This window comes from Arvicanthis niloticus, chromosome 9 (genome assembly GCF_011762505.2).
Source record: "Arvicanthis niloticus isolate mArvNil1 chromosome 9, mArvNil1.pat.X, whole genome shotgun sequence".
Classification (NCBI taxonomy): Eukaryota; Metazoa; Chordata; class Mammalia; order Rodentia; family Muridae; genus Arvicanthis; species Arvicanthis niloticus.
This window is the reverse complement of record NC_047666.1, coordinates 65595776-65610818: the sequence shown is the minus strand read 5'-3', so window position 1 is coordinate 65610818 and position 15043 is coordinate 65595776. Positions and strand designations below refer to the sequence as shown.

The following is a 15043-nucleotide window of genomic DNA, read 5'->3' as shown; positions in this document are numbered from 1 at the left end:
GAGCTCATGTCCACAGGCAGTGCCAGCAACATGTCATATGCAGCAAGCACCAAGGCAGAGCCACAAGGCTGCAGCCGTCTTCTTTCAGGCAACCCAGTTTTGTGCTGAACCTCAGTAGACTTTCTTTTGTCAGGACCATGTAAGAGCTGAACAGCAGCTCCCCAAAACTAAGGGTGGTGTGGATTATATTTAGTCCCCGTCTCCAAGGGTTTAGTAAGATAATTTAAAACGCCTTTGAAATGACAAGAGTTAAGACTCGTCATTTTACTTAGATTTGCCTCCTACCGTTATAATTTTAGGCTCCCTCATAAATTCTACTAACATTTTCCTATCTCTGTATTTTTTCATTCACCCATTTCTTTTCATCCCGGCCAGGTTCTTTCCTCACTACCTTTCCAGCATGCATTTGGACCTGCTCACTCCCTTCAGTACTACGATACAACTACTTAATCCCTAGAGGATGTGCAGCCAAACAAGGTGACTAGACGCCTGCCAGGAGAGCCTATTAAAAGATTTCAGTTTTTGGGTATCCGGGTAACTCACCCATGAAAACTCAGGTTTTTTTTTCTTCTTTTAAATTTTAATTTTATGTATATTAGTGTTTTGACTTACATATGGTCTGTATGCACCCTTGGAACAGGCGTTACAGACAGTTATGAGCTGCCGTGTGGGTGCTGGGATTTGAACCTGGGCCCTCTGGAAGAACAGCCAGTGTTCTTGAGTCACCTCTCCAGCCCCTGGATTATTTTCAAGACATTTCTCATCTGTGCCTTAAAGACTAATAGAATACTAATTATAAGTATATCTTAAAGGACACCCCAGAAGAAAGGTTTATCACATAAGGAAATCATAGTCTAAAGGTAACTAAAACATTTTTAATTTTAATTTTAATTTATGCAAAAGAGGCTTATGTGTCTGAAAGGTTTCATTTGCTGCAACACTGTGTTCGAGAAGTTTTGGAGAATTTCAGATTTTTCAAGATTAGGGCCCTTTAATCTTTTTGGTTTTCTAATTTTTGTTTTCTTTAGAGGTTTTTGTAGGTTTACTTTCTATTAATTCCAGATCTGGAAGAGGGTGTCTCAATATATTGCCTGTACCTGTCTCTAACTCCAAGGCACAAGTAATTCTCCTTCTCCAAGAATCCCATATGCTGGAATTACAGGATTGTGACTTTTTACCTTCTACCTATATTTTGATAGGTCTTTGGATATATAGTTTAGTAGTGACATGGGATAAGAATTTTGGGGCTGTCAAAAAATATATATGAGAACTTAGGAGTCTGGAGAGCAGAGTGTTATGGATTGAATTAGGTTCCTTTAAAACTTATGTTAGCCTGGTATAGTGGTACATATCTGTAATCCCAACATTTGGGAGATGGAGGTAGGAAAATTATAAATTCAAGGCCATTCTTTGTTTTCTATATATAGTGAGATTGAGGTCAGGCTGGGCTAAAAAAAATAAATAAGCAATAAAATTTTTTTACACTTCCCAATGAGATCATATAATTGCTATGGTTGCCCTCACAGACTAATGTAGACATTGTCAAGAAAGATAAATGGCCCAGGTGCATGGTGTAGGCCTGTAATCCCAGAACTCAAGAGGTCAGGTCAGGAGGAAAGAAGATCTCAGGTTGGGAAGCAGCCTGAGTTACATGATGGGACTATCTGAAAACGCAAATGGAAAGACAATACTGAGGGTTGGAGAAATGGCTCCATGATTAAGAGCTCTTGCTATGCCAGGCATGGTCACACAACCTTTAATCCCAGTGAGCAGAGTCTTTTAACCACCCTCAACAACAACAGCATCAATCACCTCTTGTTGCTCTTGCAGAAGACCTAGATTTGGTTCCGAGCACCAACATGGTAGTTTACAACCTTTTGTAATTATAGTTGAAGATGATCTAATCCCCTCTTCTGACCTCCATGGGCACCAACCACACCTGTAAAATGCACACAGATACATGTTGGCAAAACACTCATAGACATCACATCTTAAAATGATTTTGTCTCTTACAGTCTGCCTTTAATATATTAATAACTGTAAACTCAACAAAAAAAGACAACCCTGTTTAAAAAGGAGAAATTAAGCTAGGCAAGTGGCTAAAGTCTATAATTCTAGCTATGCGAGAGGGTGAGGCAGGAGGGTCACAAGTTCTAGGCCTACCTCAGCAAGTTAGTGAGACCCTGTGAGACCCATTTCAAATTTTAAAATGGAAAATGAGGATTGATGGTATAGCTCTAGTAGAACACTTGAGCAGAGAGAGAGGAAGGGATGAAGGGAAGGAGTTGAAGAGATATTTCTTTAATGATATACAAACAGCAGTAAGAACATGGAAAGTTGCCTGCATAGTCACTAAAAAAATTCAAATCAAAATTTTACTAAGATACCCCACCAAACTTATAATGTCTGAAAGAGAACTTTTTGAGAAGGTGGGGGATGCGTTCCCTCATTGCAAAATGATTTTACAAATGATATTACAAAGAAAGCCCCTTTGTAAACCTACGGAATAGTTTTTTGAAAATTTAGTTACCATGTGACACAGAAATTTCACTCCTAGGTGTATAGCAAGGAATAAAAACATATGTCCACTCCATATTTGGTACACAGATTATTTCCAGGGAGATATCTCAGTGATGGAGCACTTGCCTAGCACACATGAGGTCATGGGTTCAAGCCCCAGCACCAAAAAGAAAGAGATTAAAACCAATTGGTATGAAGTAGAGACATGGCTCAGAGGTTAAGGATACTCACTGCTCTTCCAAAGGACCTGAGCTCAATTCCCATCACTTACATGGCAGCTCACAACCAACTGATGCTGTCTTGTGTGGTGCAGATGTACAATGTACATGCAGACAAAGAACCATTTACATAACATACATAAACAAATAGGTACATGAGTATTGTAATAGCATTATTCACCACTGGTAAACAGGAAATCAGAGTAAAGAAAATTAAAAACCCTTAGTGATTAGCTCCTGAGAATTGCACTTACAAATTCAGTGGTATATAAACAGCTTGTTTGGTTGTTTCTTTTCACTAATTAGAAATTGGAAGCTGGCAGGAATAAGGACTTGGTACCTTAGCTGCATTCTAGATACAAGTCAAATTTAAATCAGTTCTATTTATGTTCCATGCAGAGATCCAGAATTAAATAGCAGTTATCACTAGGTTATGGTTTTCTTATAGTGCAAAGCAAGCACATATGAGACCAAGTCACAAAAACTCACGTGGTCTCTCCACTCCCTGACAGGAACCAACCCCGGGACCCTATGCTTTGTAGACAAGCACTTTACCACTGAGCTTCTGTCCCAACCCCCAGGAACTCACAGGAGACCTCTGACTGAGTGTGTTACATGTCCTACATACTCACCTTCATTAACTAAGGAAGCTGTGTGAGTAAGTTATGTGGGTATCCCATGGAGTAGAGAAGTAAAAAGGAAAGGAAGGAGAAGGCATGGTCGGTACCTTTCAGAAACTTACTTATTCCTCTGATATATCTATGTATGGTACAAACTTAGTACATGGACCATCAGAATGGCTTAGCCCATAAAGCTATTTGTCACCAGGTCTAATGATCTCAGTTGATCCCCAGGATCCACAGATTGAAGCTGAGAATGGATTTCTTCTAGGAGTCTTCTTATTTCCACAATGCACTGCTATGCACATGTAAACACACACACACACACACACACACACACACACACACACACACACACACACACACACAAAATTTGTAAACTTTAATATGTGGTCACTCTTTGTCTGAGGACAGATTAGAAAGACAGCCTATTCTAGACTGTCACGAAGTTAAAATGAAGAAAGGTTGGCTCTGTGTGGTGGCACACTCTTAGGAGTATGAGGCACAAGAATCACTCATTTGAACCCAGCCCAGTCAGTAGTGAGACCTAGTCTTGAAACTGAAAAAAGTCTACTAGTGAAATAAGTATTTGCTGCTCAGGGGGAAACTGTTAACTTCTACTAGGCTTTCTTAAGCTTTATTAAATTGTAAACCCCAATAGATACATTTATTGAGACACCTCTACATAGCAAGTGAAATAGAAGACCCAACTGAAGGAGCGGTCTACAGTCAGTGTGGAGGTAGAAGGAAGCGAAGTGGATATGAAAGAGGGGGAGATATTTAAAATGGACTTTCCAATTTTAAATTCCACTAGCACCCCAGAAGGGAGTTTGAGAATTGACATGAGTTTGTTTTTAAAAGAGGCAGAGTCCTTTCTCCAAACTATTGAAAATTAGATTTATGGGTCCGAAATCACTAAAGGTACTAAGCAGCATACATGAGAAGAAATCCAACCTAGGTACATTGGAGTCAAATGGGAACATAAACGGAAGAGTGGGACTTAAAATCAGTTGCAGTGGCCTTTAAGGGCTTCCACATCCAAGTGCCACAGTCCGGAAATTTATTATCTCATGTTCTGGGCCTGAGGATATAGCACAGGGCATCCATGAAGCCCTAAATTCAATAGCCAGCATTCGTTCTCTCAGAAAATTCTTAGGATGTTGACAGAAGTATGCTAAAACTGTACTGGGTTTACAATAGGAATATATAAAACCTTTATTAGGGCTCTCTGTGCCTCTTCCTGGCTCTGATGGTTAGCTGGAATTCCTTGGTCTTTGGCTTCCAATTGTAACCCTCAAGTGTCTCCTTCCCTCCCTCACTCCACCCCCCTTCCCTGTATGTTAGTATGTTTACTTTGAGACAGGGTCATACTATGTTTCCTAGGTCGTCCTTGATTAAGCTCTTGAGATCAAGTAATCTTCCTCCTTCAGTGTTTCAAGAAGCTGGGTACAGGTATACGTGATGTCTAGTATTTTCTGTTTTTATGAAATACCTGCCATGGCCTGAAGATATAGCTCAGTAGTAAGAGTGTTTGCCTAGCATGCTCAAAGTCTCAAGCTTGATGCTATAGCATCAAGCAATAAGATAAACAAACAAATGATCACAGGTACCAGCTCATGTGTCATTCTAGCAGTTGGAGGCTGATGCAGAAAGATTTTTCAGGAGGTTGATACTAGCCTGAGCTACACAGTAAATTTAAGCTAGTCTGGCCTATAGGAAGAATAGCCTCAAATTCTAGATTCTCGTGTTTCTATCCTCTCAAGTACTGTGATTATAGATATGTATATGTGGCTAGCATCACCTCACCTTAACTATGTCAGCAATAACAGATGTTCCTCCATTTATGGAGTTAACAGATTGGTAGGCTCATTTTAAAAGTATCTTAATCTAAAAGGCTGTTTTGATGGATGTGGTATCCATGTTTGTAACTCCAGCACTTAGGAGGCAGAGGCAGGAAGATCTCAATGTATCATAATGAAGCCCTGCCTCAAACAGACCAACAAACAAACCAAGCAGTTAATACCCAAGGCCCCAAACTTTACAGTGTGCCAATACAGTGTACTGTACAGTACCTGGTGTTTCCCTTTCTGATTGCATGGTCGAGAGAGCTGAATCTTGCTGTCATTGCCCAGTATCACAAAAGAATATAACAGGAAAAAGCTCTGAATGAGTTTAAACTGTGTTCTGTCTGCCCTGCATAGGGGTGGCTAGACTCCTGGGTTTCACGGGAATTGTAGAAGGTTGTTCTCAAGGCTACCAAGGAACCAGAGTGAGTGATAGTAGTCGAGAGGAGAAATGAGTGTTAAAAAATTAGCCAGTATTTTCTTGTATGGTTCAAATTGGCTGGGCGATTTTTCCACCAGCCAGTAAGAAAAAGAAAAGGCTAGAAAGTTTTTGTAAGTAGAAAAGTAATTTCTTCAAGGATGACATTTAGATATTTATTGATATCTACCCATAGATATTTAATACCTTATCCCTGACAGCAGTATATTCTGAGGACAAAAGGTCCGAGGACAAAAGTCCATATTGACTTCATTACACCACAAAAGATATATATGAACACCTAAAAATCTCAATGGGCATGGTTGGCTGTAAAATGAAGTCTGCTTCATCATACTTGATTGACAGAGCCATTGTAACAAAAGAAATCTCCAGACACAGAATTCTATAAGTTAATTCTATAATGACCAAGGCAAATAGATCCATACCTGTGTACCTCAGGAGACAGGAAGAATATCTGATATAGCAGTTTTCTGGGGACTAATGAGAACAATTTGGAATAAGCTAGTTTGGGGGAGAAAAGTCTATTTGATGATAAATTAGCACACACTCTTCTAGGGAAAGTCTTAACAGGTGAATAGATCTAATGAAGATTTATATCTAATTTAGTTCTATCCCTCCCTTCTTGTTCATAATTTCTGATATTTTAGTACTAGGTGAGGAATGCATGTGTGTGACCAAAAGGTGACAAGCTTCACTGAATCTAAAAGATTTATAAACCTCACGTCATCTTGGAAAAGAGATGGCAAAGCTTTTGAAAGTCAAAATTCCCAAGCCAGTACCTATTGGTGATGTCCTGGCAGGCGTTTTGTTGAGTGTCCCATGTATCTAACCTGACACTCTCTGAACTGATACCTCAACTGAACACCCTGAAAAGGGAGAGAAAGGATGACTCAGAAGCAGGGCTGCAGGGAAGCACCTCAGCAGGCAGAGGCCATATTCTGATCACAGGCTTGTAACAGTATTTGTATAAATGAGAGAGGAATTCTGATTTTTGCCTGAAATAGGCAAAACAAATGGGAGCTGGAGGGGTGGGGGTTCAGGGGGTTCAGGGGGTGAGAGCATTTGCTTCTGCAGAGGACCCAGGTTTGATTCCCAGCCACACGGTGGCTCACAACTGTTCTGTATCTCCAGTATCAAAGGCTCAGATGCTGTCTTCTGGCCTCTGAGGGCACCAGGCAGGCAAAAGTATAGTGTACATGTACATATACCCAAACACACACATAAACACACATACACACGCACACACACACACACATAATTAAAAAGAAATTCAAATCATTAAATAAAGAAAAGAAAATATCAACAATTGGGATAGTAGAAAAAGCTTTCTATTAACAAAAAAAGTTACATAAAGTTTTTCACTAAGCCCAAGTTATTGTGTATAGCTAGAGGTATCCAGATGCAGCATCATGAACAGTCCAATTCTGAATCCATTCTTGAGGATATGGAGATTCCACTTGGAGACATGAGATACCACTGAAATGGCCACTGGGTTGAACTTAGTGAAAACCTTCACCTAGCTTCTGTAACACTAGATAAGCCTATATTTTGGGGTCCCTATGAACAACATTCTTCTCTGATGTTAGTGCCTAAAAGTCCCTTCTCATGTATAAATATTGCTGCTCACACACACCCATTGCTGTTGACACACCCATAGCCATGCCTCCCAGACCTCAGGGAGCACATCACCCATAAATCATGGTTTCTCCAATATCCGTACAGCTGCCCTTTTCTCTCCACTAAGAAAGCTAATGCTGTGTAGAGGCTGTGTTAAAAATAGGAAAAGACACTCTGGAGCTTGTTCTTAGTACAGACACCTTTGGGAAGACCCTCGAAAACATTTCTTTCTTTTTTCCTGCAGCTCTGTTTCCTGGCGCCTTTGCAAACCAATTCAGCACTACCAGAAAACAAGTCAGCCAAAGAATTGTTTTAAAAACTGTGCCGTCCAACTGGGTACAATGTCTCATATCTGCACTTGGGAAGCTGAGGCAGGGGGACTGCTGTGAGTCTGAGGCCAGCTTGGGCTACAAGTGAGACTGTCTCAAAAAAAAAAAAAAAAAAACAAAAACAACAAAACAAAAACAAGGAAGAAAAAGAATAGTATGATGTCCTGGTGTCAGTGGCTCTTGGATCACTCTAGTTTTCTCTACTCTGACTATATCAACAAACTAATTCCTTAGAATTACCATGTGGCCTTGTGACTAGCAGATGCCACAGAAATGTCTACTATCTAGCAACCTGGGAAAGGTTTTTACATGATCGTCTTCATGACTGTACTTGCTTTTCTTCTTAATGCTTTGGCCTTGCCCCTTACTAGAAGTGTTCAATGGTACACAGATGCTTTCTCTACTGTCTGTTCTCACTCGGTCCAGTTCCCCATTTGATGTCTCTGTCTTTTCCAGATACTAATGTCACAGAGTGTTGACATAGGCAGAGTTCATCTGTAGAAGATCTTTTCTCTAGCCTGAGTGTTGCCAAGGCTTTATTATGAAAAGCCTTCCAAATGTTACAGGCTGGGAGATTTAGCATGAAAATATCGTCACATAATCTCAATAAAGAGAACCGTTTGTCTCAGATATTAACAATGATACTCCTTCTATTGCCTATCCCAGCTATCTTAAGAAAGGGATCATAGTAATTATTTTCTTTGGGTTATTATTAGACCAGTTCTGTTTTCTTGTGGACCACAGATTTATATTGTACTTAAGTGTCTTTGGGTAAATGCCTGTTCACATGATCCCTCGCCATTGAAGGCCTTGCATGTGGACTGGCCAGAAAATCCACAGTCACAGAGCCTGGTGACGCTTTTCTTCAAGGTGGGACATTACGAGGATACTACCGTCTGCTTTCTTCTCCCTTGTGGGATTTCATGAAAGGCTTGGCTCTTCTTTCTATTTACCTGAATACAGAGCTGGATAGTTTCTCTGAGTTCTGATAGGATAAGAACTATGTCCTTGGGTAGTCTACCCAGCTTCAGGTCCTTTGGCCTCTCTTACTGATATGTCTGCATCTTTGTTGCCAGGGTTGGAAACCCAGAAGCACTGAAAGATGAAGGTTCTTTTTAGAGAACATATTCTGCTTTCTGGTCTGACTACATTTGTTCTTTCTCCTATCTCTTTTATGTTTTAGCCCAGGCTATCGTAGGACTTGTCATCCTGTGGCCACTGCCTCCTGAGTGGCAGAATCGCATGTGTATACAAGCATGCCTGGTTTATAGGTTTGTGCGTGCTCAACAAACACTCTACCAACTGAGTTATATCCCAACCTCCATTTTGCTTTCTTTCTGAGGGTCCAGTTTTTCAAATTGGCCAAGCTACATGCTTGTATGAAGAGTCAAAGAATGCATTGGTCAATGCTATTGTACAATTTTTTTCCTTCAAAACTTATAATACAGTTGACTCTTGGCTTGCTTTGGTGAGAAACCTTTGGTGAGAAATCAGGTAATCCAGAAAGGAGATTGGGTCTGTAGAAGTCAATGGGATATTTTTTGCTTTTAGTCTGAGAAGTGCCATCTATTGGAGAGAAAGTTTCAATTGTCCAATGCTCAGAAATCTGAGAGAAAGTGCTTTCATAGGTGCTGGCTGGTAACTCAGATGGGCATGTGTCTGGAAAAGATAACCTGGAGGAGCTAGGTTTGCCCTCTGGCCAAGGGGCAGCGGTGAGGGTAGCAGCCTGCCAGTGTTTGGGTTTGGGCAGTGCTCTTGCCCACCTCAATGCGTGGATTGATTGTTCTAAGCTTTTTTGTCTGTTCGAGACATTCTTTCAGTACTTGCAAAACCCAAACCAACCCAAATGTAAAGACAAACAAAAAGCAAACAAACAAAACAGCAGATTTATATCTAGATTTTTTTGTTTCTTTGAACAAATCTTGAAATAGGACCATTTGGGTGCAGTTCTAATAATCTGGACCCGAACAGCACCCACAGGTACTTGAATACTGAAGGGCATCTTTTCTCTCTACATTGTGGGAGTAGATACACCAGGGTTTGGTGCATGGAATGATTCTGGGAGGTCAAATGACTGGTAAGACACCACTGAAATGACCTCTGGCTTGGACATAGTGAGAGTTGTCATTTGATATTTTTTAACTGTAGAGAGACCTTTCTTCTCACGGCTTCATTAGTGACATTTTTCTGGCTGGTATAAGTGCTGGCTCTATTTCAGTCTTCATGTTTTGGGAGGGCACTGCATTTCTTCTATAGCCCATTGTGGTAAACAGCCCAGAAAGCTTTGTATCTATCCGGCTGATGCTTGGCTTCAAGCAGCACTGATATTGTTGCAGCTCTTTTGCTGCTGCTGCTGTAGCCTGGTACCAGTAGCTGAATACTGCACCAGCCAGATGAAGCCCTGAGATGGTCCTCCACCGACACTTCCCTTAATGTTAAAGACACATTCCGTGGCCTGGACTTAGGAAGCTGTCTCCTTTGAATGTTTGCATCTTTAGGATGATTGGAGTCAGTATTGCTCGGGGTGAAAAGGCCTTCCAAATAGGCTGATTGACATTATAGTCCATGAGGGTTAAGACAGAGAACATGCTTCTCCTACCGTGGCCTGGTTTCTTTACCTAGCCAATGCACGGGGCATCAAAACCAGTGTTTGCTTCACTGTCCAACCTACCATATGGGACTCATTCATTTGGAAGCAAGACATATGTAAGGCATTTTTTTCCTAGGGTCACATTTAACTGAAGCCTTTTACACAAATGAAGTTATTTCTTTTATAAATAATGCACAGTGACTTTTGGTCAGAAATTATACAATCAGAAAAAACATATTTTGTGAATTCATTTTTGAGTTCCGAGTTGGAGGAAGTAGGATGCCAAAGAATGCTTGGAGGTACATACTACTAAGTTTAGACAGTCATCTGATTGGATGAAGAATGTTCAGTCTTGTGAAATCCACCAGACGGGTATCTCAGGATTTAACATTGGTTTTGGGAAGCTGGTCTAATATTCTTTGGGTCACACTACCTTTTATCATGTAGACCTCCATATCACACAGTCTTGATGAAGCTGTTCTTTCTAGAATAGTTTTTAGGCTCACACTCTTGGTGCACTTGGACTCTAGACTGTAGTTTATCCTTTAGCTTTCTGCAGGAATCCACATTGGCCAACAGCCTGAAGATGCCTTTTGTGACGGGACTTTTTGATTTTTTAAAAATTCAGACACCCAAACATATCCCAATTAGGTTTGGTCAGATGTTATTTTCACAGATTTATGACTCAGCATAAGGGAAGGCTGTGTGGGCAAGTTGTGCAGGGGAGTGCCAGGTGCCCACCCAGAGGCCCAGTTGACAGAAGGTGTTTTTAACACTCTTCTGACCTGCATTTCTCTGGTGATGGGCTGTCATCAGGTGGTTGACATCAGGTGGTTAAGCTTCAGATGAACTGGCACTGCATCTCTTGGGCAGCTGTTTTGTGAGGAAGGACTCCTGGGAGTTGGGAGGGGTTACAGAGTCCTTTGATTCTCATGGCAGGAGTGCAGTGTCTTGAAATGGCTTGTTTAGATTCCATAGGATAGTTGGTCGAAGTGAGTGGGTATGATGCTTGAATTTCCAGGATTGATCCATAACTGGTTATCTTCTTCAAAATTGGTCACCCCTAATAGTGCTGAGTGTCCGGATGAGAAGTAGTCTAAGGCTCCAGACGCCAGTTCTGCTTTCCTAGCGCTGGTAAGGCCATGATGACCACATCACTTCCTGGGTCTGAATTCATTCCCATTGTAGCTTGGCAGTTAATCCACTTCTGAGATGCTTGGTGAACATTTTGAGATGAATACTCTTTTTGTGGTTGTTCTCTGTCTAGACAGGTTAAGACGGTAAATAACACAAGCCAAGATTATTAGGGTTTCCTGGGGCAGCAGAACTGTAGGGTAAGACATTAGGAAGGTGATGAAAGCCATTTGTCTTTCTATTCTGGAGAATTAAAAGTGGCCTGCCTTGTACATATTCTACACTCCCCCAGCCAAGGATGTTACAGTGTTGATGCTGTGTCTCCCACTTTATTCATATAGCTTGCTGCCTACCTATCAGCCAATTGTACCTTTTCCCCAAAGTCACTGTGGTATTTTATTTTGGCCACAGCAAAAACATCTGAATATGAAAAGTGCCATCTTCCTCTAAGGACATTGTTGGGTTCTATATAGTTGTCCTATTACAACAGACTAGAAACAGCAGAAATGGCCCCTTGACAATTCTGAAAGACCTTTCTCTCACCTTTACAACTCATCTGTTTTGGCAGGGTTTTTCTTGATTAGAGGATATTCTTCCTGTTTTCAACAAATGTTCTCATTTTCTGTTTGGGTTTTTTTTTGTGTGTGTGTGTGATTTTTCGAGACAGGGTTTCTCTGTGTAGTCCTGGCTGTCCTGGAACTCACTCTGTAGACCAGACTGGCCTCAAACTCAGAAATCCGCCTGTCTCTGCCTCCCAAGTGCTGGGATTAAAGGCATGCACCACCACCACCCAGCTCTCATTTTCTTCATTAGTTGCTAGTAGCCACATCAGGCCTGTACCTGTTTCTGATAACTCTGGAGCTGACCATACCAAGGCCATCTTGGGGGACCTATGGGAATGGGGAAAGGTGATACCTTAATCCATGTCCTCTTGGGGCTGTGGGCATCTGGTTGGGGATCTAGTGGCAGCTGAAAATGTCAGGGAGGCTCAGAGGTCACTTCTATACAGGTTAGGAATGTAGATACCACAAAGCAGAGTTATTGAGAGTTACCTGGGCTGAGGAGAGAATGTAGGCTAAGAAGCAGGGAAGGCTGGAAATCCCTGTATGGTTCACATGGCCAATATTTATTGAAGCTTCATGGCAACCAGTACATGTGTGTAGAAAGGTTGTACATTGGCCTAGGGACTATAGTGGTGGAATCTAAGGCAGGAAGCACCCAATCTTACTCTTGGGATCTTGCCATCTTTCTCCCCACCCATACCTCTCAGAATCCAAACCATTGCTTCCATGAAGAATATCTTGCAATAAATCTGAACCAGATTGAAAGGCCATGTGCTAAGACCACAGGCTAGTTGATAGAAGCACCAAGTTTCAGAACATAGTTGGACAACAATGATATTCATTGACCTCTGTTCCACCTGCAGGTGATCACAACAGGGACATGCATACATCCATGGATACACTCAGTGGGACTGGCTCCAATCTTCTCTCAGGTTCCTCAGCTCTTTCCACACTGCAGTCCCAGCCAGGGATTTCAGCCTTCCTTGGAGAGTGACCAGCTGTGACATTCTGGTGGTGGCCCTTCAAGCTTTCCTGGCACCCCCAGTGCCCGCTCACTGCTTCCTTCATCCACATATGGAGCATCTCTGAGTTGGGTCCAGTCCTCATGTCCCTGTCCTCTTTTCTGTTCTCTTCACTCTGTCCATGCTCTTGCAGTCTGCATGCAGATCCACCTAATTCTTGCCCGGATTACTACAGTCACCTCTTCACTGGCTCCCTGTGGTTCTCAAAGCATCTCTCTGATTATGCTATTTCCAGCCTTAAGATGCTTCCAGGCCCTGTGGTTCCTTATGTAGTGATCTCTGAGCTCTGCAGTAGATTTTCTGGACTCCTGAGACTCAGCTTACTGTGCTCCCTGCTCTGCCTCTGGGCTGTGGCTAGAGTGCTCCTCCTGGACCACTCACCTGGATCCCACCCAGGTTAGGTGCCCAGTTTGCCCAGCCAGGGCTCTGCAGACCTCTGTCTAGCAGGGGTGTTCTTCATTGCCATTTCTGTTCGTACTCGGATAATGTATCTGCGTTTTCTCGTCTGTACCTACACTATGCACGGATTCCTGGGTGCCATGGGGCTAAAGGAAGGAAGGAAAGGATTCGATGGATGCCCTAAGTACAGGCTGGTGTGTTCACCATGGCTGTCTTCTCTCCTGGACTGTTCTTGTTTGGTCTCCTCTTTCTTTGTTTACCCTGTACTGAGTCCACTGCTTCTACCCAGAGTGCTAGAGGCAACCAGCATCCCAGAAGAAAACCCTGGGTAATTTACAGTTCTACCTCACAGGCTGCTGCCGCCACATGTTGAGGATATGCCTTTTCATTTCCTCTTTACTTCATGGTCTGGCTTCACTCTTGAAAAATTGTCAAATCCAGTCTGTAGTATCCCAAACTAGAGTAGGATTGCACAAATGTAATTAGAATTGCACAAAAATGAAAAACTAGCCTGGGAATGGCCCAGTGATAGGAAGCTTGCCTGGAGTGCTTGTCAAGGCCTTGGGTTCCATTGCTGATACTACAAGTCAATAATGTCAACAAAACAGTGGTGGCCATTTCCCAGCCCTGCTTCAATCCTTGACATAAGGATAGAATCTGTTGTGTTAGGTCTGCACCCTTGGCTGGCCCTGTACTCTTGGTTCCTGCCAGCAGCCCACATCAGCCCTTCTCTGACCTTTCCAGACTCACTTCGCTAGGTCCCAGGCACTGACCCTTGCTAGTTTCAGGCTTGGGCTAGCCTTTCCCTGTCTGCACTCAGGACTTGTCTTTGAACTTCATGCTCCTTTCAAGCCTCACCTTCCTGACCATGGGCACTAAGCTCCTCTGTTGTACTGAGGACCCACTTGATCAACGTTGACTCATTCCTCCTGTGTGTCACGTGGTATTCTATGGATTTGAGGCAACACCAAGCCCTCCAGGAAATTTCCTGTTCCTAGGGCCTCTGCAGTGTTGTGAAAATTGATTCAGTGGCCTGTCTTCCTCCCTAGACTAGGAGAGCCTCAAGAAGTTCCTCATGCCTGCCCAGGATGTCCTCCACTTCATTTGACCTGAGACCCTGCAGAACACATCTGCTTTGAGTTTGGGCCCACCGAATGATGGTGTGAGCCCTTTTCACTAAAGGCTGCTCCCCAATGCCTCAGCTTGGGCTTGGCCCTGCCAGTCAGGGCTCTCACTGACATAACTGAGTACTCAAAGATGGGATTCCAGATTTCAAGTGCTTGTCTCACCTGTGTTGAATGAGTCTGCTTCTGGATTTCTCCCAGTGGCAGGGCAACAGTGTGGCCAACTCCAAGTTCCGGACCCTGGATTTTTTGTTGCTTCCTGGAGCGCCAGCATGACCTGCACAGGGTAGGTCCCCAATCTTTGTGGCTGGGACTTCTACCCTCCTTTAGCCTCTTGCCTGTTTCTCTTCAGGGTTTATTTTCACTTTCTCCATCCTTTCCAGCCTCCCCTTGCCTGTCTTACCTTATTTCTCCAAGCTTTCCCTTTCTCTCTCAGCTCGCAGGCTCCTCCCATGTCTCGTATTTTCCCCTCTTATTTTGATGTCCCCTCCTCCCATTCCTACTCCCCCTTTCCTTCCTCCCACTCTAGCTTTTACCCACAGAATGCTAAGGAGCTTCTGATGTCTGATCCATGTCTTCTGGGACATTAGCAAGGTACAGCAGGCTGGCCCTGCTCTGTCCTCT

General features: G+C 42.7%; 1 long non-coding RNA gene across 2 annotated transcripts in view; it reads left to right on the top strand.

Moving 5' to 3' along the window:
• LOC143443546 (uncharacterized) overlaps positions 1–15043 on the top strand; it is a 30873-nt gene that overhangs the window by 275 nt on the left and 15555 nt on the right. For both annotated transcript variants that reach the window (XR_013112638.1, XR_013112637.1), the window contains exons 2-3: positions 376–477; positions 7503–14705. This is a non-coding gene — a long non-coding RNA (uncharacterized LOC143443546). The remainder of the gene's footprint in view (positions 1–375; positions 478–7502; positions 14706–15043) is intronic.